Source organism: Medicago sativa, chromosome 3 (assembly GCF_051527215.1).
Source record: "Medicago sativa cultivar Bolivia chromosome 3, Bolivia_mono, whole genome shotgun sequence".
NCBI classification, from domain to species: domain Eukaryota; kingdom Viridiplantae; phylum Streptophyta; class Magnoliopsida; order Fabales; family Fabaceae; genus Medicago; species Medicago sativa.
Window position 1 is genome coordinate 22,887,270 of NC_140751.1, and position 26,677 is coordinate 22,913,946.

At 31.5% G+C, this 26,677-nt stretch overlaps 1 long non-coding RNA gene and 2 pseudogenes across 12 annotated transcripts; all 3 read right to left on the reverse strand.

The window, feature by feature from the left end:
- Positions 1 to 719: 719 nt before the first annotated feature.
- LOC146936440 (uncharacterized) lies at positions 720 to 4,050 on the reverse strand (annotated as a pseudogene).
- A 17,571-nt stretch (positions 4,051 to 21,621) lies between these two features.
- Positions 21,622 to 26,677, reverse strand: part of LOC146936441 (disease resistance protein At4g27190-like) — a 44,037-nt pseudogene continuing 38,981 nt past the window's right edge.
- On the reverse strand, positions 22,753 to 25,581 carry LOC146936442 (uncharacterized). Of its 12 annotated transcripts, none has more exons than XR_015030617.1 (7): positions 25,042 to 25,581; positions 24,830 to 24,910; positions 24,319 to 24,432; positions 24,006 to 24,092; positions 23,605 to 23,746; positions 23,489 to 23,521; positions 22,753 to 22,954 (listed from the first exon to the last, which is right to left on the reverse strand). It is a non-coding gene; the product is annotated as an uncharacterized LOC146936442 (long non-coding RNA). The 12 variants fall into 12 exon arrangements; XR_015030612.1 differs by having other exon boundaries at positions 24,319 to 24,484; XR_015030610.1 differs by adding an exon at positions 23,286 to 23,339 and having other exon boundaries at positions 24,319 to 24,484; positions 24,830 to 25,581.

The following is a 26,677-nucleotide window of genomic DNA, read 5'->3' on the forward strand; positions in this document are numbered from 1 at the left end:
ATATTCGAGAAAAAGAATTGAGATAAAAATCGAGATTGAGTATCGTAAAAATTCAGTTTTATCAAATTTGAACTTTAAACTTTTATGTTGGGCTAAGTTCAACAAATACTATAGATAAATCCTTCACATAACCTACTGAATGTTGTAAAATTGACCTATTAAATTTCAAATAAACATTTGACCTACTACAAAGCCAAAATTTGATTTTGAAGTCCCCTTACACTCACTACTCTGACATTATTTCTTGTAAATATCACACTTACCATGTATGTTATTTCTTGAGACTTCTCTATAGAATACATTTAGTTTATTGCTTCCTAAAGAATAAGTGTTCAGAAAGAATAAGTGTTTGTATCTATAGTTCAGAAGTCTCAAACTACTCTACCATAAAAATTGTTGGGATAACATAAATCTTAGTCATTTGGTAGAAATCACCATGAACCTGTTATACTTGAGGCTGGTGTTTGCCTAGGCCAGATGCAAAAGCCATAACAGAACCAAGAGCAAATATCATCTAAAATTTGAAAAAACATAAACTAATATTCAAAAGACTCATCAAACTTCTGAAAATTAATATTTCCTTTTCAATCAAAATCCCGTTGTTTTTTTATATATCCATAAAAATTGAACACAACTCATTTGAAAAGCCAATCATAGAAAATCAAGAATACATGAAAGGAGGTAAAAACAGAATAGCAAAGGTAAAAAGGTCAAACATATATATGAACTTGGAATTTTATTATATAACACAACTTGTGGCATGATCAAAAGAGTACAAACTTACAACTGAAAATCAAACTAGCTAGATCAAAAGAGTGACAAGATTGTCACACTCAGAATCAAGCTTGTTTTAACAGAAAGTAAAAAACAAACAGACAAAAGAGAAAATAATTACAACAATAAAATTAAGACATTTGCACCATCTGATTCAGATTCTGATTCGTGATTGAACTTTTGTTCCTCCTCATTCTTGTCCTTCTTTTCACTCTCCTCTTAGGCTGACCACCAAATATCATGACAAGCCATCTCGGCTTTCCAATTAAAAACATATAATATCCAATGCCTATTCCAATCACAAATCCACATCCGTATCCAATTGCCACTGGTTTCCATCCAAATCCAAATTTCTCTTCACTGCAAAAGTTGTTGGCTGAAGGTGCAGAATGTTGTTCAGGTCCACACATCTTTGACAAGGGTAATCCACATAACTCCAAGTTTCCTTTATAGGAATCATTTGTAAAAGTATTGAATTGCTTTCCCTGAGGTATTTCTCCCACAAGACGATTATTGGAAAGATCCAAGACTGTTAAGATTGGTTAATTCCAAAGGAATCGCACTGGTTAACATATTTGAGGAAAGATCCAAAGATTCCAAGTATGTCAAGTTTCCTATGGATTTGGGAATATGACCTGTAAGTCTGTTATGGGAAAGGTTAAGCCCTTTGATTGCATGAAGCTCACCAATAACGTCTGGAATCTCTCCTTCAAATTTGTTTCTCGACAAATCAATAACTACAAAGATGTTTGGAATTTTCACCAATGTGATGTTGTGCCCTTTTGTCGCCACAATCACAGAATCATAGTAGGTTGCAATCACAGAATTTGTAGGCTCTATACTATTCCTCATATATTCCAACTCAGTAACATTCATCATGGCTTCAAACTTTTTGAAATAGGCTTTTGGTAGAGGACCACTAAAGTTATTGCTTGAGATATCAAAAATAGTTAAATTTGGAAATGGATGCTTGATCTTTGGATTAACAATGATACCATGCAGCTTATTGTCTCGTAAAAGCAACTCTTTCAAATATTGCAGTGTTTGAAGCCAATGAGGAAATTTGTCTTCTATTTTGTTGCTGCCAAGGTTTAGATACTTCAACCCTTTACAGAGAGACAAGGATTTTGGAATATGACCTTCTAATTGGTTGCCATAGAGATTCAGACTCTCAAGTGCACTTTCTTTGAAAAGTTACTTGGCAAAGTGCCATGAAATTTGTTCATTTGTAGATCCAAAATTGCAAGGGATGATAAATTAGCAAGACATTGTGGAATGGTGCCTGTCAATTGATTGTATGCCAAACTGAGAAAGAGATAACTAAGATCAAGGCGTTCTAGGAAATCAACTTCATGTAACCAATTGGACACACTTCCACTAATTTTGTTATTAGACAGATCAAGATATTCCAACATTGGGAGTTTTTCTGAGAACTTAGGAAACTCAGTCAAACTCAAAGAAGACAAACCCAATTCAATCAGTTCAGAAATACTGTAATTGACACTGGATTCAAAGTTTATTGATAATTGGCTATTATCTGAAAGGTACAGATAATTCAAATATCGAAGTTTGGAAATGTTTTGGAAATTGACAACACCACTCAAGTTGTTTGATGATAGATCTAGTGTACTTAGGTTTGCAAGGTTGAAAATGGATTGTGGAATATTGCCTTGTAGGCTGTTGTTACTTAGATATAGAAACTCTAAGGAATATGATGAGATTGCGCTGATATGCCCTGTAAGTCGATTATTTGATAAATCTAATTCTACCAAAAATGGCAAGGATAACAAAGAGGGAGGAATTGTGCCATTTAGCAAGTTGTCATTTAATTTCAAATTAGTTAGCTTTTGGAACCCTGTAATTTTGTTGGGTAAGGGACCATATAATTTATTATGAGAACAATCTAATTCAACAAGTTGAGACAAGTTGAATAATGAAGATGGAATTTGTCCTTCTAAATTGTTTGAATTTAGATTGAGTTGTTGCAGTTTGGTCATCCCACCAAACACATCAGGGATTTTACCGCTAAATGAATTGTATGAAAGATAAAACTGAGTGAGTTGTTGAAGGTTTGAAAGTGAAGATGGCAGTTCACCTTCAATTTTGTTACCACTCAAATCTAATACCTGAAATTTGTTTGACATCTGAAATGCATTTGGAATTCGACCACTGAGTTCGTTGTCACGGAGATTCAAGAAAGTTAGACGTGGAAGTGTTAAAAGTGAGAACGGGATTGAACCGTTTAGGTAGTTTCTTGAGAGAGTTAAAGAGGTAAGATGTGTGTTGTTAGAAAAAGATATTGGAATTTCCCCTTGGAATTGACAATTTGACAGATCCAAGTATCTAAGAGAAGTGCTGCAACTTAATTCTGGAAGTTGGCCTTGAAGTTCATAATTATGTGACATATCTAGTTCTTGAATACTTGGTAAACAAAGAAGGCTTCTTTTCAGTTTTCCGCTTAATCCTGTCTCTGCAAGATTAAGAGTAACCAAGAGGAAGATTGGTTAAAAAGCAAAGCAATGGAGTCTGGTCTTAGTGAAGACAAATCATTATCAGCCAAAACCAACTCCCTCAAGTTTGTTGCATTTTGCATAAATCTCTTTAAGGTGGTCTCTTTCCAAACTAAATTGTATCGATAATACCCAGAGAGATGAAGTGATTGTAATTTGCGAAGGTTTGAGATTTGAGTTGGAATTTCACCTTTAAAGAAACTAAGAGACAAGTCAAGGTGTGTGAGACTCAGAAACCCACCAAACTTTGAATGAAAATAAGAGCCAGAGAAATCATTGTTAGAATGGTTGAGTTTTTGAATATAAGAAAGATGGAAAAGGGTACTGTTAGGATTGAATATACCTTGAAGGCCTCCACAGCCAAGGTTGAGGGTTGAGGCCAATCACGTGACCAGTGATGGTGTCACATGTGACACCATCCCATGAGCAGCAAACAGTCTCATTTTTCCATGTTGCTGTTTTTGAAATAGGAGATTCAGTGCAAACATAATCAGTTTTAGAATTTATAGTGAAGGATGACTTGAAATGAAGCAAAGCAGAGCTCTCGTAACGATGACATAAAAAATTGAACGAAGAAGAAGAAGAAGAAGAAGAAGAAGAAGAAGAAGAAGAAGAAGAAGAAGAAGAAGAAGAAGAAGAAGAGAGGGATGGAAAATGGAAGAGAAAAAGATGCAAAAACAGAAGAAACCACGCCATGATGAATAAATGATTTTGTGGAAAGTGTTACCAAATGGTTTATGTGAATGAAGATCAATAGAAAAGTAAGTGTGGAAGAAATGTTAAGGAACCCAACGTATATATTTATATCCAAATTGGAAATACAATATTTTCAAAAACAAAATTCAGTTATGGTTTTTCCTTGGTGGACCAGGACCAACACATCGCAGCATAAATAATTGTAATATTTCTAATTGGAATCTATGGCTGGAGAATGTCTATCCACATGGAATATATGTGTGGTTGTAACCAAAAAAAACATAAAATATTTTTTAAAAAATAAATAACCATAAAATATTTTTTTAATATTAGATATACGGTGTTTCATTAATTATGGTGCACTAATCCACTTGGGTTGGTGTGGTGGTTTGGAATCTTGCTTCTAAAGATACCCTCACTTCATGGTACCAATTTAGGTTAGTTAGTTTAACTTCTAAACAAAATTAATTTAGAGTTAAATAATATGCAAACTGCGAATCCAATTTTAGTAACTTACAACTACAAAATCCAATTTTAGTTAAATGATGCTTATGATACGAACATTCTACTACCTGAATAGCATATTAATTTGAATAATATATTACTAGCTTAGTGTTAAACCTATTCAACTAGTCATATAAATTTTTTCAGTGGAATATTATTGTAATTTTAAGTTCATTCAATTAATGATGTATCTTATTTATATTATAGATCACATGTATCATTAATTAAATAAATTTAAAAAGTCAAAATTTACTTATAATTGAGAACGAATGAAGCACTTGCATTAAGTTTTTTTTGACAAAAAGTACTTGCATTAAGTAACTACCGAAAAAACAATGGTCTAACATAATGGTCTGTTGGCCTAATTTTACTAGGCATAAACTACTTTGTCGCTCAGTGGATAAATAGCATACACTTGCATTAAGTAACTGCCTACTTTGTCTCTTTTTTTTCTTTTTTTTTTTTGAAAGGCATAAAGACATAAGTTACTTTTTTTGAAGGAAGGCATAAGTTACTTATTAGCAGGCTCGTAATTTCATTCATTTTTTTTATTTTATCAAACTCATAAAAGAATCGTATTAGTCTCTCCTTCAATTTTATCAAACTCGTATTGGTCCTAGTCTATATAACGAAAAATATATATATTAGTCCTTGTGTTTTTTTTTTTTTACAAGTAGCCCTTGTCTTTATTTATCATTCTATTAAAGATTATTCATTTTCTATCACATCCATTACATTATGATGACTGTTTCAAGGACAAAATTCAGAGTAAGGAAAATTCTCATTATATTACGTTATACTATATTTTCTTCCATAAAATAGACATCCCTCATTTTCTAGCCCTTCAATTACGTTATACTATATTTTCTAAGACTTTCCACATTATATTATCCCTTCAACATTATATTTCAGAGTCTTTTCTGGTTGTACATGTGCATAGACTTTTTTTTGACAAAACATGTGCATAGACTTGAAAACTGGTTGTTATCGTATTATATGAGTATTGATTGGTTAGTTTTTTTACCTGGTTATTAAAATTTATTTTGAAGAGTGAAGTCCAATTTTAATCTAAAAAAATTGCAATATTCAATTTAATCCATAAAAGAAAGTACGGAATTTTTAGTTTATGAGAAAAACAAATTGTGTTAACATAGTCTCTATGTTCTTTACAAGTTGTTTAATATGAAGAAAACAATAAAGTAAATAAAAATGCAAGATTGAGTACCTTAAAAATTGAAAACAGACACTCAAATTATTCGTTGCCACTTCATCCTTTTGAACGCCAAATAATCCTTGTCTCCCCACCTCATGTTTAATTTATGATGTGGCATAGCTAAAATCTCGACACTCCTGTTTAATATGAAGAAAACAATAAAGTAAATAAAAATGCAAGATTGAGTACCTTAAAAATTGAAAACAGACACTCAAATTATTCGTTGCCACTTCATCCTTTTGAACGCCAAATAATCCTTGTCTCCCCACCTCATGTTTAATTTATGATGTGGCATAGCTAAAATCTCGACACTCCTCTATTTTTTTAATAGTTTTAAAGATAGAACAGAAATAATTGACACAACAACAATTAAGTCTTGTCATATTAAGTGGGGTCGACTACATGAATTAAACAATGTCATAATATGCTATTAAAATGTAAACAATTTAATCGTAAAGATCGAGTTATTATATGAAATTAGAACACACTTACTTGGAAACCATGGTGACCGGATTCGCCGAGATTGAAGACAAAGTCTTCCTTTGCCTTTCACATGCTCCAAACTTAGGGTTTTCAATGGGGCAAACCACTAATGAGCAGAATAGTCAGAGTGATGGCAAAGGGGACCTAGCCTCTCTATTTATAACCGTGCAACCCTAGGTACCACCCATCATGGGCCTAGTGTTTGGGCCTACACTATGTTTCTACACAAATCAGATTAAGTGTCCAAAAAGTCCATTATCTATTGATCACTTTTATTAGGGCATAAGCATCATCAAATGGATCACAACATCAGTCCGTTTTTATTAAAACCAAAACCAACAATTGATTGTAGCCCACAAAATATTAGAAGAAATTCTAACATTCTCCCACTTGGGCAAAATCAATTGTGTATTTTAAAAATAAAATAAAAATAAAAATTTAAAAATAATTTTTTGAAAACGACTCTCGGACTGATAACAAACTTCCTAACGTGGCCACTACATGATCCCATGATGCAACACTTAATAAAGACTCCGTCCAACTAAGAACTGTATGATATCGAATCATAGCGGTAGTTATATCCTTAATTGATACAACACCTTCCATGGTTACAAATATCACCAATTCCGTCGACTAGTCATCTGTGTAGAGTGTAGCAAGAAATGATATGTCAACGTGATCATTGACCATACTATCATTTTCATTGTCGGTCCTTAATTTCTCTCAATGCCTTAAAGCCAGAGAAATTATGTGATTTCTCTCAAATGCTCAAAGCCAAAGAAATTATGTGATTTCTCTCAAATGCTTTAAAGCCAAAGAAATTATGTGATTTCTCTCAAATGCTTTAAAGCCAGAGAAATTATGTGGTCCACGGAAAACCACATTGCCTCAGCTCCAAAATAGTGTCAATCACCGGCATAGTGATCCGAACGACACTGAGCTCTAATTTTCACACATAATACATCAGCTCCAAAATAATGTTAACAGCCGGCACAAAGATCTTGTTAACATTGAGCTCAAATTTTTCACATGTAATGCCTCAGCTCCAAAATAGTGTCGATCACCGGCATAGTGATCCCTTCAACACTGAGCTATAATTTTTCACAGTTGATATTTGATATATACAAGAATTCATCTCATCGTCAATAATTAAATTGAATGGAAATTCACATCAATATATCAAAGAAAATAAGTGAAAGAAAAAATTCATCATCACAAAATTGATAAGATAAAATTCAAACTCCCACTAACCAAAGACATCAAAAGAATTCACAGTATTCGTGTTATTCAAAGTGACTCTTGAAAACAATGAATCTAAGTCATTTGGTTAAAAGAACAGTTAACATCAAAGTTCGGGAGCCAATGAATGTAATAAATAATTTATTACCATAAATTATAGGAGTTGGGAGCCACTAATTTCAATTTCGACAATTTCTAAGTGTTCAAAAATGCTGGTTGTGACCATTGGTTTTAGTAAACTTGCTTCTAATGCAATCCACACAAGTACCTGGATCATCAAACTTTAAGAAAGGTAGAATATTTACTTTGATTAATTTCTCAGCCCTTTCCCCCAATAAATATGATCCAAGTGCTTATGCCATAATGGAAAGGATGTATTCCTCAACATTAGATCTTATAGCAACAAAAGTTTTGACAGCAAAAGACAAAACAAGGTTATGTGAAGTCAAAGACAACTTATTTAAACCATCAATAAAAGATCCAGGGAGTCACGAACCATCTATTAGAGAAAATTTATATAGATGAACAAAGGATGAAACAAGGTTATGTGAGTTTAATATCAAACTTTGTTTTCTACCTCCAAGAGTAAAACTAAAACAAAGGTTTTCCAACAAAATTCATCCTAAAGGAAGGTACATGAAAAATATTTTTCAAGACAAGTTCAAAACTAGAATGTTAAATTATGGTGACATCTCTCACTGACTTCACAATTACTCCTAGATCATATTAATTTGAAATTAAGTTGACATCTCCCACTGACTTCACAATTACTCCTAAATTACAACATTGTCAGATTTTTACGTCCAATAACTTTTCATTGACACATGGAGACCATTATGGTCAGATACTTTAACTTGTGAGTCATCTCCCACTTAACAAAAGGTTATTTCAGTTCAGACATGTTCTCCTAGAGATAACTCCAGATCTTACTTCCATTTCTTACGGTTTGACTCGGTTAAGATCTCGATGGAAGTAAAACAATCATTCATTGAAAAGAAAAAAAAATGAATGAATTAAAATATGTCATAAGACGTTATAAGACAAGATATAGCTTAAAATAAACAAGCTATTATAACGAGGCCAATATAATTGTACAATCACCTTTGGGTAGAATGCACAAACTAAGGTCGAAACCCAAGCCAAAACCTCAAATGAGTTAATCAATGAGGATACATTGAACTTGGGAAATTGTCACCTTTGGGCAGACAAATTCATTGGTTCAACATATACTCCAGTAACTCCATCTTATATAAGTTAATCAATGAGCATGCATAATAAAAGCATAACAATTATCCATTGAGGAAATATATGAGACAAAACATGAATGCATCAAAATATATCTTTTGACAAGATATAGCTCAAAATAAACAAGCTATCACAATGAGGCCAATATAATTGTACAATCACCTTTGGGCAGAATGTACAAACTAAGGTTATAACCCCAGTCAAAACCTCTGGTAAGTTAATCAATGAGCATGTATTGAATTCAGAAATTTGTCACCTTTGGGCAGGCAGATTCCTTAGTTCAAAACATTCTCCAATAACTTATCCCAAATAAATTTTTTAATTGTAAAATGCAATAACCACCTTTGGGCAGGAAACTACATGTTACAATTATAAATATTCATCAAACTACAAAAGGAAATTTCATCAATCAATCAATAGAGGCGGTCCCACTTTGGTGGTAACGACCTATATCAATGCAAGAAATTCTTTTTGCATAGGAATCAATTACTCTTGTCAAAATATGACACAGAAAAATTATGCATCATTTAAATGCATCTAAACTGGTCAATATCGTTTCAATTTGCATTCGTCATAATTTTGTTTGATACAATGCGGTAGAAAAGTACGTTGAAAGCACATAAAAGAAAATAAAAATATAATCATGTGCTATATTTTGGAAGAGTACTATTACCGCTAAACTCATAATCTCATTAAGAAGTAATGATTTAAATCAATTACCTACACAGCGGAAATATATGAGACTTGAATTTCACCACCATTGAGGATAAAAGACAAAAGAGTCACAAAATTATTTAAGAAAAGACTATAAAATCCTCAATGTAAGTCTTCATAATAATCAAAAGATTATTCATCAACAAATGATATTTGTTTCTCATTTATAGATAATTGACATGTAAGATTCTCCCACTTGATAGAGAATGATAGTTGGATTATCAATCCAAGATTTTTAAAATATTTAAACAAATATTCAACTATATTCTCTATCACACAATGGTCATGTCAATTAATATTACACCAATAGGATATGCCCATCCCCTATAAAATAAGGGAACATGTGTAATCAAATTCAATAAAAGAATTTAAATTAATTAAATCATGACTAACCTCGAAAAGTGTAATCAATTCTCCTTGTAGAGTCATTAAGCTTCGATGACTTAAAGAAAGTTCCGCACAATTTGGCATATTGTCATCTCAATTGGTTCATAATTCAACAACAAACCAGTATAACAAAAGAAAGACTCCAATAATATATCAATACAATACAAGGATAATAGTTTTCAATTGCCTTCTGAATTGCTCAAAAATTAACTTTTATGATATTCCACAAGCGAGCATACCAATAAGAACAAGGCAATATAGAATATATACAAAATAAATTCATATACATTGGTATTTGGTGATATTGACAAAATTGAGTCTAAAGTAATTTCACAATTACAACACTTTAATAGAATAATTCACTTCTATAAAAGAGATTTTCACATATAATATTTTAGACTCACATCCTTGAAAATATATGAGTTCAAATTCTATAAGATTCTCATATTTAATTGACACCAAATATTTACACATTTCACAAAATAAAATTTATTCCCAAATGTTTGGAAATTAATCCCAATCAAATTACTTAAATTTCAAAACAAATCAATCCATCAAAATTAAATCTAATCCTCTTGAATATGCAAAGTTTGATCCATCAAATATTAATCATGATGTTTCCTTCTAGATTTGAGATAAAATAAAATTATGCTTGATGGAATATTCATATAGTAATCATGTCAATGTTTATCACACTAGATGCACATACACAATGAATCACAACATGTGAAAAATGTTTCAAAAACCGCAAACCTTTTGCCAATAGAAACAAAAGTAAAATCAATTTGCAGTGACAAACTCAACATCAAAAGAAGTAGCACAAAAATACATAGATTTTAATTTGCACGTGACTACTCAAAATTATCACTGGATCCACATATGCAGTTGTAATTCAATTATGATAAACATATTCTTAAAGCAAATTCAATCTAAGAATAAACCAAATCTCAAATCCACTCAAATAAACGAGTAGAAACAATGCCCAGATATAAAGAAAGTAACTATAAACATAAATGAAGGAGACACACAAAAATTGGATCAATGTACCATTTTCACACGTATTAATTCATCTATGGCACATATAAAATTAATAATAATTGAGCAAACAATTATTAAACCCAAATCATCTTTCATATAGATTAAGGAAATTTACCAAAATGAAGAAAACAATCAAAACTCTTGTTCAAGTAACTTCATGTTGATTGAAAATTGTTTGCCAAATAAGCAAAACCAAACACATAAGAATAAGAATAGGAAATATTTAATTTTCCTATCAACCATATGATTTTAAAAATTGAAACAATTTCAATAATTCAAATTGAATATTAAAAGTAAAATAAAATATTTTAATTCAAAACTTCAAAATGTATGCTTAAAATAAGAACAAATCTTGGAAACAAAATTGAACCTTTTAAATAATATGTAAATTCACCATGAAGTACAGACCATATATATAAATATACCAGCCCAAAAAATACAAGGTGAAAAGAATGTCAAATTCCAAGATATGGCAACGATATTAAAAAAAAAAAGAGCAAAGTGAAAAGATTTAATTCTAAATTTTTAGAAACTTGAATTCAATTGCATGATGAGAAGCATCCTTTTCCGATCCATATTAATATCCAAAAAATGTCACTTTAGTAGCACATGGATTCAATCAATTCATGCCAAAATATGACTATACATTATGTCCAAATTAAAACATAAAAATCATAGCATAAAATTGAAAATCAATATCTCTTACTAGTTCACATAAATACCATAAAACTTGATTCGTGTAAAAGCATAAAAAGCCTCAATCAGTACACATAAATATATACACATTGTTTAACTACCTTCATGAGTTAGTGACGAAATCAAGTAGCACAATCAATGCCCTTAACCCTTTATAAATATATCAACCCAAAAGGAGTATTCATGTTCCCAAGCATACAATAATTTTCTTAAGAAATATCGGAAGTCGCACAACAAAATTACACCGACTTTGCTTTGCAAAATCTCAAATAACAAATAACATGCAGCCAAAATATAGCAACTAAAGAGCTATTTACCATCAAAACTCACATAGGATGCAAAACACATATTATCAAACTCATGGCAAGTTATAATCAAAATCAAGAACCGAAGGATAATTACTTTCTCGATGATCAAAATATAATTGGCTACCATCAACCCATTGATATATTTTTGAAAACCGCAATAAAATTAAAAATAACAAAATCATTATGAGTATGTTTTTGTTATAAATCATATTGATTCTCAATATTGCAGAATTAAGTGACGGCAGTAACATAATACTGATGTCAATCAAAAGTGTAATTAATTTTTTTAACACAGCCACCGCACAAAAGCACATATCAAGTTATAATCAAAATTGAAAAGCCATGAAAAAGATGTCCGATGTTAAAATCTTATAATCGCATGCTGATGAAACAATGATTAATTATGATAGCCATGCCAACACAAATTAATTTGCAAACGAGTAAGTATATATGTTACGATTTGCAATCCGATAAAGTGAACCAACTTATCAATAAATAAAAACCAACGATCCATAAAATCCCAAGTACGGATTAATTTGGGAAAAGTTAACCATGAACTTTAAAATAGAAAATTAGGGTTCTAAATCATATAATAGTAGGCTCTGATACCACATGTAAACAATTTAATCGTAAAGATCGAGTTATTATATGAAATTAGAACACACTTACTTGGAAACCATGGTGACCGGATTCGCCGAGATTGAAGACAAAGTCTTCCTTTGCCTTTCACATGCTCCAAACTTAGGGTTTTCAATGGGGCAAACCACTAATGAGCAGAATAGTCAGAGTGATGGCAAAGGGGACCTAGCCTCTCTATTTATAACCGTGCAACCCTAGGTACCACCCATCATGGGCCTAGTGTTTGGGTCTACACTATGTTTCTACACAAATCATATTAAGTATCCAAAAAGCCCATTATCTATTGATCACTTTTATTAGGGCATAAGCATCATCAAATGGATCACAACATCAGTCCGTTTTTATTAAAACCAAAACCAACAATTGATTGTAGCCCACAAAATATTAGAAGAAATTCTAACATAAAAATCATGTCTTTCTCTAACTCATTTGTCTCTAGATCATTTCTATTACTTTCTTATATAATATTTATAGGTCTTCCTCTTACTTTCATTTATCTCATCTATTCTTCTTACTACAACATCTAAATGTCTTCTCTTACTTTCCCAAAGCATTAAAGCCTATTTTCCAAAAAAAAAAAAATTCTACTATAGGTGCTACCCCAACTCTCTCAAATGATGTCATTCCTAATTCTATCATGTCTAGTCTTACCACACATTCAATGCAACATCATCATCTTTACTTCACTTACTTTATGTTGTTGTTGGTTCTTTCCGCCCAACACTCTATCCCATACAACATTGTATGTCTTTTCGTTTTTCAATAAAAAATTTCCCTTCAACTTAATTGGTACTTTCACAACACATAAAGCACCTGAGACGCTTCTCTATTTCAACCACCAATCTTGGATTCGATGTTTTACGTCTCCTTTTATTCCTCCGTCGTTTTGTACTATATACCCAACTTTCACATCTAAGCTAGAAACATTATGCCTCTTGCTAAAATTACATTCAATATACTATGTCTTACTTATTCTACTTCGGCGAAATCCATATGTTTCTAAAAAATTTCTCTAAGTGTTCCACCTCCCATTTAATTCTTTCATCAACTCTCCAAGTAGGACTATATCATATGCAAAAATAATACACCTTGGTGCTCACTCTTTGTTGTGTTTTGTAAGTACATAAAAAAACAAAGTTAAAAAGAAAAAGTATTAGCGTTGAAACTTGGTTCAATCCTATTTTTATGGGGAAATATATCATTAATAGCTCGAATATAGGCCACACTAACATCTTTCTTCTCTAGGACTTTCTACAAAATCTCTCGAAGACACTCTATCACATGTCTTCTTCAAATCAATGAAAATCAAGTCAAGTCCTTTTGAGTCATTCGATACCGCTCAATCATATGTCATAGTAAGTATATTGCTTCCATATTCGTCCTTCGATACATAAAACCGAATCGGTTATAAGTAACATGACTAACACAAGTATACAGTCAAAATAATAATTATGGGAAAATCTTTCATGTCTCCACATTATGTCTTGATACTAGTCGAGGCCCCTCATACATATCCTTTATAACTTGAATATAGGTCACACTAACACATTTCTTCTCTAGCCAAATTGAAAATACGATATTTAGTTTTGATGGTCTTTACTTTGTGACCAATGGTCATTTTTATTCATCCTTAAAATAAATAAATAAAAGTCGTTTTCATTCAATATATATATTGTTTATATTTTCAATGGAATCTAACAGCTGGAGAATGTCTATCCACAAAAAATATATGTGTAGACTCATCCTAAAATTTTCGCAAGTCGTCGAATGCATTAAGAACGCTGGAGACTAATCTAAAGAAAAATATTTCCAAACATCTTTACTTTTTTTTTATAATCCTTATTTATTAATTTTGTTAAGTCTGCAGCAACTTAACCTATTTTTTTGCCTCCACTAATCCCTTATTAGGTTTGCAACAACTATATCCTAAAATTTTGGCTCTAAATTTGCATCATATATGTTTTTCATTTCTCTCTCTAATAACCGTGAATATTTTTCAAAGCAAAAATTTAATAGATATCTTAACTCTTATCCATATTATTTATTAATTATATTAGGTCTGCAGCAACTTAACCTATTGTTTCTGTAGATTTTTTTTAATTTAATAGATATCTTAATCCTTATCCTTATTATTTGTTAATTTTATTAGGTCTGCAACAACTCAACCTATTGTTTCTGTAGATTATTTTTTTTTTGACAAGTTGTTGTATACTTATTTAATACGTTTACAAATAGAATACCCTAATTTCCATGCAAATTCGGCAACCCTACATAATTTGTTAGGAACCATGAGCTGCATTAATTTTTGATGTTTAATTATAAAAGTAATAAATAAAATTGACCCGTGCAACAATATAATTTTGAATTCTTTTTATCTTTTTTCTTTATAATTTTTTTATTATCATTTGATTGTAATATTGTATCTCTAATAATCTAATTTGCGTTTATTGATTGACCCTTGAACTTACGGGTTAAAGATTATTTATTGATCCCTATTATAGTCGAGAAGACCCGTGCGTCGCACGGGTCAAAAGTCTAGTTAATAATATATTGTTTCAAAGTGAAGACCAATTTTACTCTCTGAAACAAATCGTAAAACTCAATTTAATCTTTGATTTTTTTTTTTTAAGAAACTTCTAGGTTTTGAGAAAAATAAATTGTATCAAATTGGTCCCCATTTTCTTTAAACTTTGGTTGATGAAGAAAAGATAAAAAAATAAAATAAAGTAAAAATAAGAGAAAATAAATAGAAAATATGATGCTTATTATTTAGTATATATATAATTAGTATAAAAAAAGTGAAAGAAAACAATACTTCCTTCGTTCTTAAATACATGTCCTCGTGAGCTTAGCTCAGTTGGAATGGATAATGCATAAAATATGCAAGGTCCGGGGTTCAAACCCCGACCACCACAAAAAAAAAATACATATCACATTTTTACAATGTGCACTATTCACATAAATTACATTGGCTATATTTTTTAATTAATATATAAATACAAATTTTAGCATGTAAATTGTTGTTCGATTTGTCTTAATTAATGAATATTTTCAAAATATCAATTTTTTATAATTTTTTACTATAAATAATTAAAGATATTAATTGTAAAAGCTGTCTATTCATGTGTGAAGTGGTTGACTGCGACATGTATTAAGGAAGGGAGGGAGTAATAAACAAGACATGCATACTTATTTGTCAAGAAAAGACATGCATATTTGTAAAATGATATAAATATATTTTATAAAAAAAACAAGAGGTTTAAAAATTAAGAAGCTTTTTATTCTTTTTTTGAAGAAGATGCTTTTTATTCTATTTACTTCCATTAACCAAAATAAATAGTTAAATCGTTCCCGTAAATTCATTTGTTTTTTTTTCTTTTTCGTTTCTGTATTTATTTTTGTTGCAAAACAAACTCTGTAAGTTCCAAATGTTTTGCTTTTAATTTTCATATGTTAATTATCAACATGTTTGTTGTTGTCGATTTATGCAGTGTGCAGATTCATAGATTAACTGATATTTCCTATGAACCTTCATCCCCTACCCCCTTTTCTGGACCAAAAGCAAAATATTTATAACATACTGGATTTGTTTTACAACTAATCATTGTCTCTTTATTTGCTATTCTAATAATCCTTATTCATTTTCAAGATCATCTATTACCTTAAAAAAAATTAAATCAGGTATCTTTTGTGTGCAACTGTAGAGATTAAAAAGAGACCAACCCTTCACCACAATCATGCATAGTGAAGGATGACTTGAAATGAAGCAAACACAACTCTCATCATGATTGCATAAGAAATTGGAAAAAGAACAAAAGGACAAAAATTAGAAAGTGTGAGGAACGCAACATAAATTGAAGGCTTAAATGCTCCCCCTATTTTTAATTTGGTTAACTGATATCCCAATTTCCAAAACCAACATTTTGGTCCCCCTATTTAAAAAGTCAACGGAAATTTTACGTACCCTTTCATTTTGGACGATGTGGCGTATTCATTAATGATGTGGATCCTACGTGACATTGCTTACATAGTATCCTCACTAGACACCTCATTACCACATCATCAATTTGGGGAATTTGCCAAGTTAAGGTTCTTCATTTGTGTAGACATTTTATTTTTTATAAATTATAATTATTATATTGTTTAATAGATTTTTTTAAATTAATGACATGGAAACGAGGTGTCAAATGATGGTACCATGTTAGTAATGCCACGTAGGATTCACATCATTAATGAGAGCCCCACATCATCCAAAGAGGAGGGGAACCAAAAAAATTCTTTGACTTTTTAAATAAGGGGACCAAAAAGTTGGTTTTAGAAATGGGTATCAAAAGTTAACAAAATTGAAAATAGGAGGATCAAAATTGCATTTAAGCATAAATTGAAAATACAATATTCAGTTTTGATGGTCTTTGCTTGGTGACCAAAGGTCATTTTCATTCAATATAATTGTTTAATATTTCTATTGGAATCTTTTTTTTTTGACAAGATTTCTATTGGGATCCAATAGTTGGAGAATTTCTATCCACATAAAATATCGTTGGACCGTTCATAAGAAATTTATTTGAATAAAAAAACTTAAAAAGCCGATTCGGAAAAGAGAACAAACTTAAAGTTGGCTCGTGCATTTCGATGGGTCATTCTAATATGCATCATTCATTTTTTGCCCAACCATTGCTTTATAATGACTTTTTTAGTCTTTCAACATTACATTAGCTAAAAAGTTGTGGTTGTTCATGTACATTGACTTGAAAGTCATTGTTATCATATTATAGGAGCATTGATTGGTTTCCTATTTTTCCTAACTGATTGGTTTTATTTTTCATGTCACAAATTCTTTCACATCATATCTTTACTTATTTTAAACGATTTATAATTTATTTTTAAGAGTAAAATCAAATTTTATTTTTAAATCAATTAGCCTAGTGACGAGAAATTCACTAGTTGAGGCGCGTGAAGTCTGATTTTAGTCTTTGAAAAAAACACAAAACTCAATTTAATCCATAAAAAAAGTTCAAGCTATTTTTAGTTTATGAGAAAAAAAATATTTGTCAACTTAATCCCTATTTTCTTTACAGTTTGTTTGGTTGATCAAGAAAAGATAGATGTAGTAAAATAAAGTTAAAAGAAGAGAAAATAAATAGAAAATAAGATGATTTTTTTTTGACAAAAAATTAGATGATTATTGTTTAGTATTAAAGAAAAATATGCATAGTTTTAAATTTACATAAATTTCCTTAATCAAAAACCTTGAGAACAAGATGTTTATAAAAAAAATGTTGTTATTTCTTTTTACTTGCATTAAACAACTGCTAAAAAACAAGAGGTTTAAATAAAATGAGGTTTGAAAAAAATTAAAGAGAATATAGGAAAGAAAGAAAAGACGAGGGAGTGCACAAAGAATAAGTATTGTTTTTTGAAATGAGTTTGAAAGTTTTTTTTTTCCTGGATTTCAATTTTTTAGGTTGATGAATATTATGAATAAGCCGATTCTTAAAAAGGTCTCTTGGTTGTGATTTTTCCTATTACTTATTAGTCTCTCTATATAGTCATTGTCTATCTAACCTAAAACAAATTATTCCTTATCTCTTTTTTTTTTTTGGACAAAGTCTCTTTATTTCCCATTCTAATAAGAATTATTTATTTTCTACTCTATCTGTTACATTACGTTATGATTACTGTTTCGAGTTTTCAATATTACAATATCATTTTTATGTGTGTAAACTGAATCTCCTCTGCATGCAACTACAAAGACTAATATATCGAGTCGGATAGAACTGTAATGAATGAAAAAATCTCCCTCAAAAAAAAATATTGATGTATTTTGAGAATATTCTAATAAGCATCATTCGTTTTCTAAGTCATCTACATTATATTGACTTTTCCAACTTTTTCAAGATTACATTGGCTAAAAATTGTGGTTGTACATCCACATTGACTTATGAATTTTCTATAGCTCATTGGTTGGTTTAAGTTTTTCTACCTAACTGATTGGTTTGATTTTTCATCTCACAATTCCTACAGTAGGTTATACGGTCCGTGGAGTGTATCAAATGCTTACGAGGCAGGAGATACAGGTTCATGATTTAGCTTCGGATGCACCTTGGCATAAAAACGTTCCTTTGAAAGTGTCTATTTGTGCTTGGCGTCTCTTTCGCAATAGATGGCCAACAAAGGACAACTTGGTGCGGCGAGGTGTTATCTCTTTTGACAATCAACTATGTGTTTCAGGATGTGGTCAACAAGAAACTTTAGATCACTTAATAATTCATTGTAACGTTTTTGGTGATCTTTGGAAGCTTATTAAGTCTTGGATAGGTGTGTATTCTGTGGACCCCTTACAGGTTACGGATCACTTCAATCAATTTGTTCACTCTTCAGGTGGTTATGCTCCTCGTCGGTCATTCTTACATTTGATTTGGCTTTGTTGCATTTGGGTTATTTGGAATGAAAGAAATCAAAGACTCTTTTCCAACAAAGCTAACACGATGGAGCGGCTATTGGAAAAAGTTAAGTTGTTTTCTCTTCGTTGGTTGAAAGCTAAAAATGTGTGCTTTCCTTTTGGTTTTCATTTATGGTGGCAGCAACCCCTTGTTTGTTTGGGGATTGGCTGATTTGTTTTATCCTTTTCAAAACCTTTTGAACGGTGTGTGACATCGGTTGTAATCTTGTTTTGTCTCTTTTTGCACTCCTTGTGCTAGGGAGCAAAACTATTGTTTGTTAATATATATATCTCATTTTGGCTTGTTCAAAAAAAAAAAATTTATGATTTATAATTTATTTTTAAGAGTGAAGTCCAATTTTAATTTGTGAAAAAAATCGTAAAACTTAATTTGATCCCTGAAAAATTAAGCCATTTTGTATCGAAGAAAAATAGATTGTGTCAACCTCATCCTTCAATCGAACCAAATTACTCTCTCTCTCTCTCTCTCTCTCTCTCTCTCTCTCTCTCTCTCTCTCTCGTCAGAGTCTCTTTACTTGCCATTTTAATAAGCATCGTACATTTTCTGGAACAATCATTACCTTATGATGATTATTCCAAGTCTTTCGACATTACGTTGTGATCTTTATGTGAATAAGATATCCTTCACTTTCAACTAAATAGACCAATCATCAGAGCTTGTGTGGCAAAATTATCTCTCATAAGATTTAATGTTGATACATTGCAAGAGGTCATTCTAATAAACATCATTCATTTTTTTCTCATCCATTACGTTATAATGACTTTTTTGAATCTTTCAACATTACATTGGCTAAAAAGATGTGGTTGTGCATTTAGATTGACTTCAAAGTCATTGTTATCATATTATAGGAGCAATGATTGTTTTTTTTTTCCTTTTATTATTTAAAAAGTGTAACAAACTAGATGAGTATATTTATACTTACTTTTTCATCATTCCAATTATACCCTTAAATTACTGTTGTAAATTTGGAGTGTGTTTCAAAAGTTTCAAATATTTTAAGTCCAATATATTTTTAATTGAAAAATACAGAAAAATATTTTAATAGAAAATCATTATCTTATTATTAATTATAATATTTGACTAGGTTTTGTAACATATTTTTAATTCTATATTTTTTAACCTTCTTTCTATGGAAGTTACACAATTTCACTTGCTTAATTTCATAAATATTGAAACAAAAACAAGTATGAGCTCTTCCACACAATAACACAATTATGGGTTATCATCTTCCTGAAAATATATTCTTGCTAGTTCTGCATCCTTGACTTTATATTGGGAAGGGTCTATTAAATTTTGGGGATTAGCGTATAATTACGCAGAAAATCCTTAAGAACAGTGCGATCAGCACGTCTCAGACTTCTCACTGGTTGTTCGTTCTACAGATTTTGATAGTCGATAGCAGGTTTGATTTGATTATCAAAGATGTTGATAAAGTTGTGATCGGTGATCTAAATCAACAACAATCTAAAAAGAAATAAGTTTATTAATCTCTCTTTTGTTTATGTTTTAGTGATTCTTTTATTTATATATTGATTATTATTTATAGAGGTAATTTATGCCTAATTTTACAACAATTACATCTTTTTATTGTGCCCGTAACTTTTCCTTTTATTATATTCAAGCAACATAGAGTTTTGCCCGTATTATTTTTTTTAGTATCTTTCTTACACGAGCGTATTATACAAAAATACACGTTCATTTTACATCACATGTTCAAATTTTTTTTAGTATCTTTCTTACACGAGCGTATTATACAAAAATACACGTTCATTTTACATCACATGTTCAAATTCTTGAATTCGATGGCTTCATAGCCTACTGAAAATGTTATTTCAATTCATAACTGAGTCGATATGATTGTTTGTTGGAGGGTGGCGTTTAGTTTGGACCAACGGAGGTAATGGTCCATGATGGACAAATTTTTTTCCATCACAGATTAGATAATCTAACTAACTTTATCATCATGGTCTATTAACACCAAATCTAACCCATTAACTCTATCTCACTCATACTCTTTCTCTTTCTTTCTCAATTCCCTTCCTTCTCTTTCATCAACAAGTGTACAACTTTCCTAATTTCACCTCATTTGTTGACCATAATTTTCTCTCAATCTTTCCCTTTCTTCCTCGTTTTAAATTGGAAAAAGATCGGGAACTCCAATTTGGGAGTGAAAAAAAAAGGTAGCACACCAACAAAACATGAAGAATTAAACATTTAGATGATCGATATTAATCTGGTAATGTAAAGTCCAAGAAAATTGCCAATAGTTGAACACAAGAATGAGAAAAGGAAAGGTTGGTGATGGTGTATCAAAGGAGAGAGATACTGGAAGAGTGAGTACTCATGTGTGAATGGACTATCATAAAATCTATACATCTTATTTAATCAATGGTTTAAGTTAATGGTTGCAGGCCAAATTAAATGCCACCTAAAATGTAAACAAAAGTTATGGTGGCTCGTTGTAAGTTACTCGATGATAATAACGGATATTAATGGTTGTGGTAATTAAGTACTCAAACAAAGTAGTTCATTTCAAATGAGAAATGCAGAAACTTTTTTTTTAGGGTGTGTAGGGTTCGAATCCCACACTTTACATATATTATGCAATGTTATACCAACTGACTTAAGCTCACGAGGACAAAAATGCATAAACTACCCATGAAATAAACAATATTCAATGATAAAAAGCTCCAACAACAAAAGATAGTCTACTAGCCAAGAGGGGAACTTAAAGCGGCCTTAGTTTCTAAAACTTGTGTTTTCTGTTGAATGATAGTCTCCAAAATAGCTTCAGAGACTGTCAATTGCTGCTTAAGATCTTCCACATGTCGATTTAAAGTGTTAATTTTTAAGCGCATCTCTTCAACTTCCTTGGTTACACGCTTCTGGGAATCCAATAGCTTTTGCAATGCATTTTGTAACACCCATACCAGACGTATCTAGAAAGTCTGGCACGTGCGTTAACATTAGTACTGGATACATTAAAATATACAACATAAAAAAATTACATTCGAATGAATATTATACAACAAATTGCGTTCGTACATTAATAACATAAACATCTCAACCATATATAATTTCATCCTTAAAGTCCCAAGCATCCTGCAGCGACACGAACGCACACACTTGCTGAAACATCCATCCGACTTCAAGCTTGCATAACGTCCTGCTTATCTGAAACAAATAAGGATTGGGATGAGACATAATGTCTCAGGGAGTTCCCCTAAATCCTAGGCTATAGGCAACCTCAAGGGGAAACCTACGGTCACCACGTTGTTGAGATAATATTCATAAATCCCTATTTTAGTTTTAAAGATGAAAAAATATATTTAGATTTTATTTTATAAATGGATTCTGATATTATTGTATTTAACATCTTTGTATGAGTATTTTTAGTTGCAGGAACTTAAACTCAAAAGGATTGATATAACTAAGTTCCCTAAAAATTATTTTAGCCTCTCATACAATCACTACAAAAAATCGCGTGAATTGCGGCGGCTAAAAATGGCTTATTCCGGCGGTTTTAGCCTCCGCTATATACCACACTGGCGGTTTCAAAACTGCCGTAATTTTTCCTGCCACAAAGTTTAAAACGGCAGCTTAAAATTAACCGCCATGCAGACTGCCGAAATACACATTGAATAAACCGGCGGCTAATTAGTTGGTTAAAGTGGCAGTTGAAGCCGCCGTAATATACACTTTTCAGTAAAAACGAAAGTGCGCATAGTGGCAGTTTCAACTGCCGTAACAGCCATTTTTTAATTTAAAAAAAAGTACAAATAGTGGCAGTTTGAACCGCCGCAATTGTCATTTTAAAAAAAAATAAAAAATACCTGCACAAATCACCTAAATAACAATTATTAGAACTAGTATAAATTATTTTTATACATAAATTGTAATATTACAATGTGTAAGAGTCCAGCAACCTCGTGAACGTTTATAAAATAAATTTAAGCTCTTTAATTATGTTGTAGAGTTTATATCTGATCTCTTCCATGTATGGTCCTCCTTATTTCCCTAATTTTATGCACTCCTTCAACTTCCCTGGTACATGCACAAGCACATACATATAGATCAAATAAAGTTCACATAATGCTAATTCACAAAACAACAATAGCAACTTGATAAAAAAAAGCATTAAAAGAGGAACTTGAGTTTCAAAATCAGTCTATCAATATCTCCCCAAAAGGAAAGAAATGCAAAACTATAGAGATTATATAACAGGATGGTTGAGCTTGATGCTTTTGAAATATAGCATATGTCTACATGACAATAAAATATTTAATGGAAATATCAGGGGTCAGGACCATTGATTCTAACTATAAAAGTGGATCATAATTTTATCATATATGAGGAAAACTAATCTAACACTCACATCAGGTTTCTCAAGAAAATAGATAATGCCAAATGAGCCACCTAAGTATGGTACCTACAATAGTGAACTTTTATCATGGAAATGCAGGTAATGAAATTTTAAGCAAGCCATAGAAGCATATAGATTTGTATAAGGGCATTGTAAAAGAACATGATGAATAGTGATAGTAAAATTTGATATAGAAAGTTATCAATTTTACTTACCCAAGGTGCCCATGCTAATCCAGAACGCCAAGCCTAAATCAAAATATATTATGAAGAGAGCTTATAGATATCATATTAGGAAGTATGTAATAAGAAGTAAAAGAAAGAGAACTTACATATGTTGTTGATGCAAGTCAGTCTGAGCATAGAATCACTTTCTCTCCAACCAAAGGATTAAGTATTGGAAGCAACACAATCTGGAAGCCAGCTTATTATAGTAGGTACTTCAAACTAGAAACTCAACCTATCCATAATCAGCTTATAAAACATTAAAAGAAGCCAGATTAAACTCTGAAGTTATAGAAATGAAAAAACTGATATAGAGCAAAGAAAAAGAGACCAATATGATTATGGAAAGAAAGGTACATTCCATTCAACCTAGATTTACTATGAGTAAATTCTGTTAACACTTATCCTTATAAAGAAGAATCGCAGAACAAACTAGCTAGCTTTCTTTAACTATAATCATTAGCGTGGAAGGATCAAAGGAAGAAATTTCGTCTGAGAATTGTTATACCTCATAAAAGATTGAACCAATTTCAACCATCATCAGAAGTTCTAAGAACTGATTTTTGTTAAAACCAAAAACAGCTTTCAAATAGTACTGCATAGGAATTATGGGACTGTTAATTAAACTATGGAATTAAGGTAAAAGAAATTAGTCAATTACATACAAGCTTTGAAAATAAGAAATAACAAAAATCAAGACAATAAGAGTTTAATTGATATGTACCATAAGTACATATCAATTTCACAAAAAATATGACAGCGTTTACGACTCATCAATACAAGTTCCAAAAAAGTATTGATGCTTAACATGAGAAAACAACCTGAAGATTAATATTTCCGCGGCATTCCTTATAGATTTGTGTCTTTGATTATGAACATAAAAAACTCTAGTACAGAAGCCTTGTTCATTGCTGAAGTCAATTTCACAGTTTCAGCTAGGAAGAGTTGCAAATAAAGTGGACAAAAGGTCAATAGTGCTATTGAAACCTAAGACCAATAAACCATAATTAAGATTCAAGATACATCTGAAGCATAAAACAGTCCACCATTCACAATTGCAAAACCCCAATAAATAAAATAAATACAGGAGCTTTCAATTAGCAAAACCCAAAATTACAAAAATAGCATACAATTCAAAGTTAGTACAAAGTAAACACATCACCAAAGTTTTAATTGCAAAGGCCTTTTTTCCAAAATGGAAAGAACACCGTGCATTTAGAATATAAATATTAAACCCAAAATATTGCACAGCCCAGGAACTCAAAACTGATAAATCTTTCAGGTTTAGCTGAATAAGCAAACAAAAAAAATCATAAAAAGAAACTGAAGTACCGTATCTGGTGGAGATGGCCATGAAGTTAATTGAAGTAAACTTATTCAATGGTAGAGAGCAGAGTGAACAAAAGCCCCAACCTGATTTAGAAATTAAACAAACCAATTAACAAGAACAAATTTCAAATATAAGGAAGAGATAAAGAATAAAACAAATTTCAGAAATAGATATAGATATGAGATATAAATTATATATTTTAGAAATTGCACACCCCTGATTAGATCTGCGACAGAGGATGTATGACATGCATAGATGGCGGCGAGAGAAGGTGCTTGGATCCATGAACAGGAAAAGGCAAATAGAGTCGTTCGTTTGAGGGGGTGATGGTTGAGGGTTTGTGGGCATGTGAGTGAAGAGGTCGAGGGTTTGTGTATGTGAGAGAGAGAGAGAGAGGAAATTGCAAATTTGGAGGGTTTGTGAAAAAATTAGGGGGAAAAAAATTAATGAATGAATTCAAGAAAAAGAGAGGGAAGAAAAGAGAGGGACAAATTTCACCAAAAAGGGGAAGAGGGAAACTGAATTATTAGATCGTGAATCTAACAAATATAATCTGCAGAATACTGGCAGGCGAAACTGCCAGAATGCGCTATGTGAATTGTTAAACAAAATTTTGTCTATAGTGGCGGGTCAAACCGCCGTAATATACGGTAAATAGTGGCGGCTTAAAAAACTGCCGTAACATACGGTTTAAAGTGGCGGTTTGAGTAGACCGCCGTAATAAACATGCCGCTATTTACCAGTTTTTTTGTAGTGAATGGAACTAATGGATAAAAATTGCATTGGATGAAATTGGATTTACTTGGCCAGGCTTATGTAACACGCTGGCATACACACAATTATACAAGCAAATGGTTTCTTTGCAATGGTTTTCTATGTCTCCAATACCACTACATCTCAAATCAAACATGCATGCAAGTACAAACAAAACTACACTTTGTTGCCGTAAAAGGAACTAGAGGCAAAAGGTTGATATCTCACAACTTTGGAATATGCTTACATTTAAACCACACAAGTAATGACATGTGGATATAGATGAAATACAATTGGATGTAAAGCTTTGATTTGGCACACATGAGAAGAAGAAGAAAATATCTACCTTGTGCACACATGTGAGTCCAAAAGCAATTTGAACTAAAAAGGAGCTACACGTGAGAACAAAAGTGTGGGAAAATAAACTTACCTCCCTCAGTTGGAATATTTAGTTACATGTGGGTCCACAAGCAATTGGAATGAAGAAAGAAGCTACCCATGCATGAGCTGTATTGGCTTATCTCACACAAGCACAACAGACGCTCCTCACGTGGGAGAGAAGAAAGAGCAATTTGTTTTGAGCAATTTGTGCCTATAAATACACATGCAGGCAGCAAGGAAAACCACCGAAATTTTGAGAAAGCAAAGCAATATACATTCAAGCAAAAATACTCAAAGCTCTCTCTTTTATTTTTCAGTAAACTAAACTTGCTCTTTTACAGTGAGCTTTTTGTTTAGTAAAGCACTACTCATTTTTATTTGATATTTGATCCAAGTAAGAATTTATTTCTTATTGGATTGTATAGCTTGTAGGTAACAAGTGTGTAAACAACAAGAGTTAAATCACTCGTTTGTAGGGATAGATCAGGTAGATTTAGCAAGGGTGATTTGTTCTCGTTTGTTGTTTGGTTGTAAAAGCAAAGGTAGATTTACTCGGTTGCAGGAAAGATCAGTCGGATCTAGCAAAGAGTAAAAGTTACTCATTTGTGTAAAAGAAGACAAAAGAGGAGTTGTGGTTAACGTTACTTAACACAACTACCTAGTGGATAATCTCACAGGATTGTGGGGACTGGACTAACCCATATTGGGTGAACCAG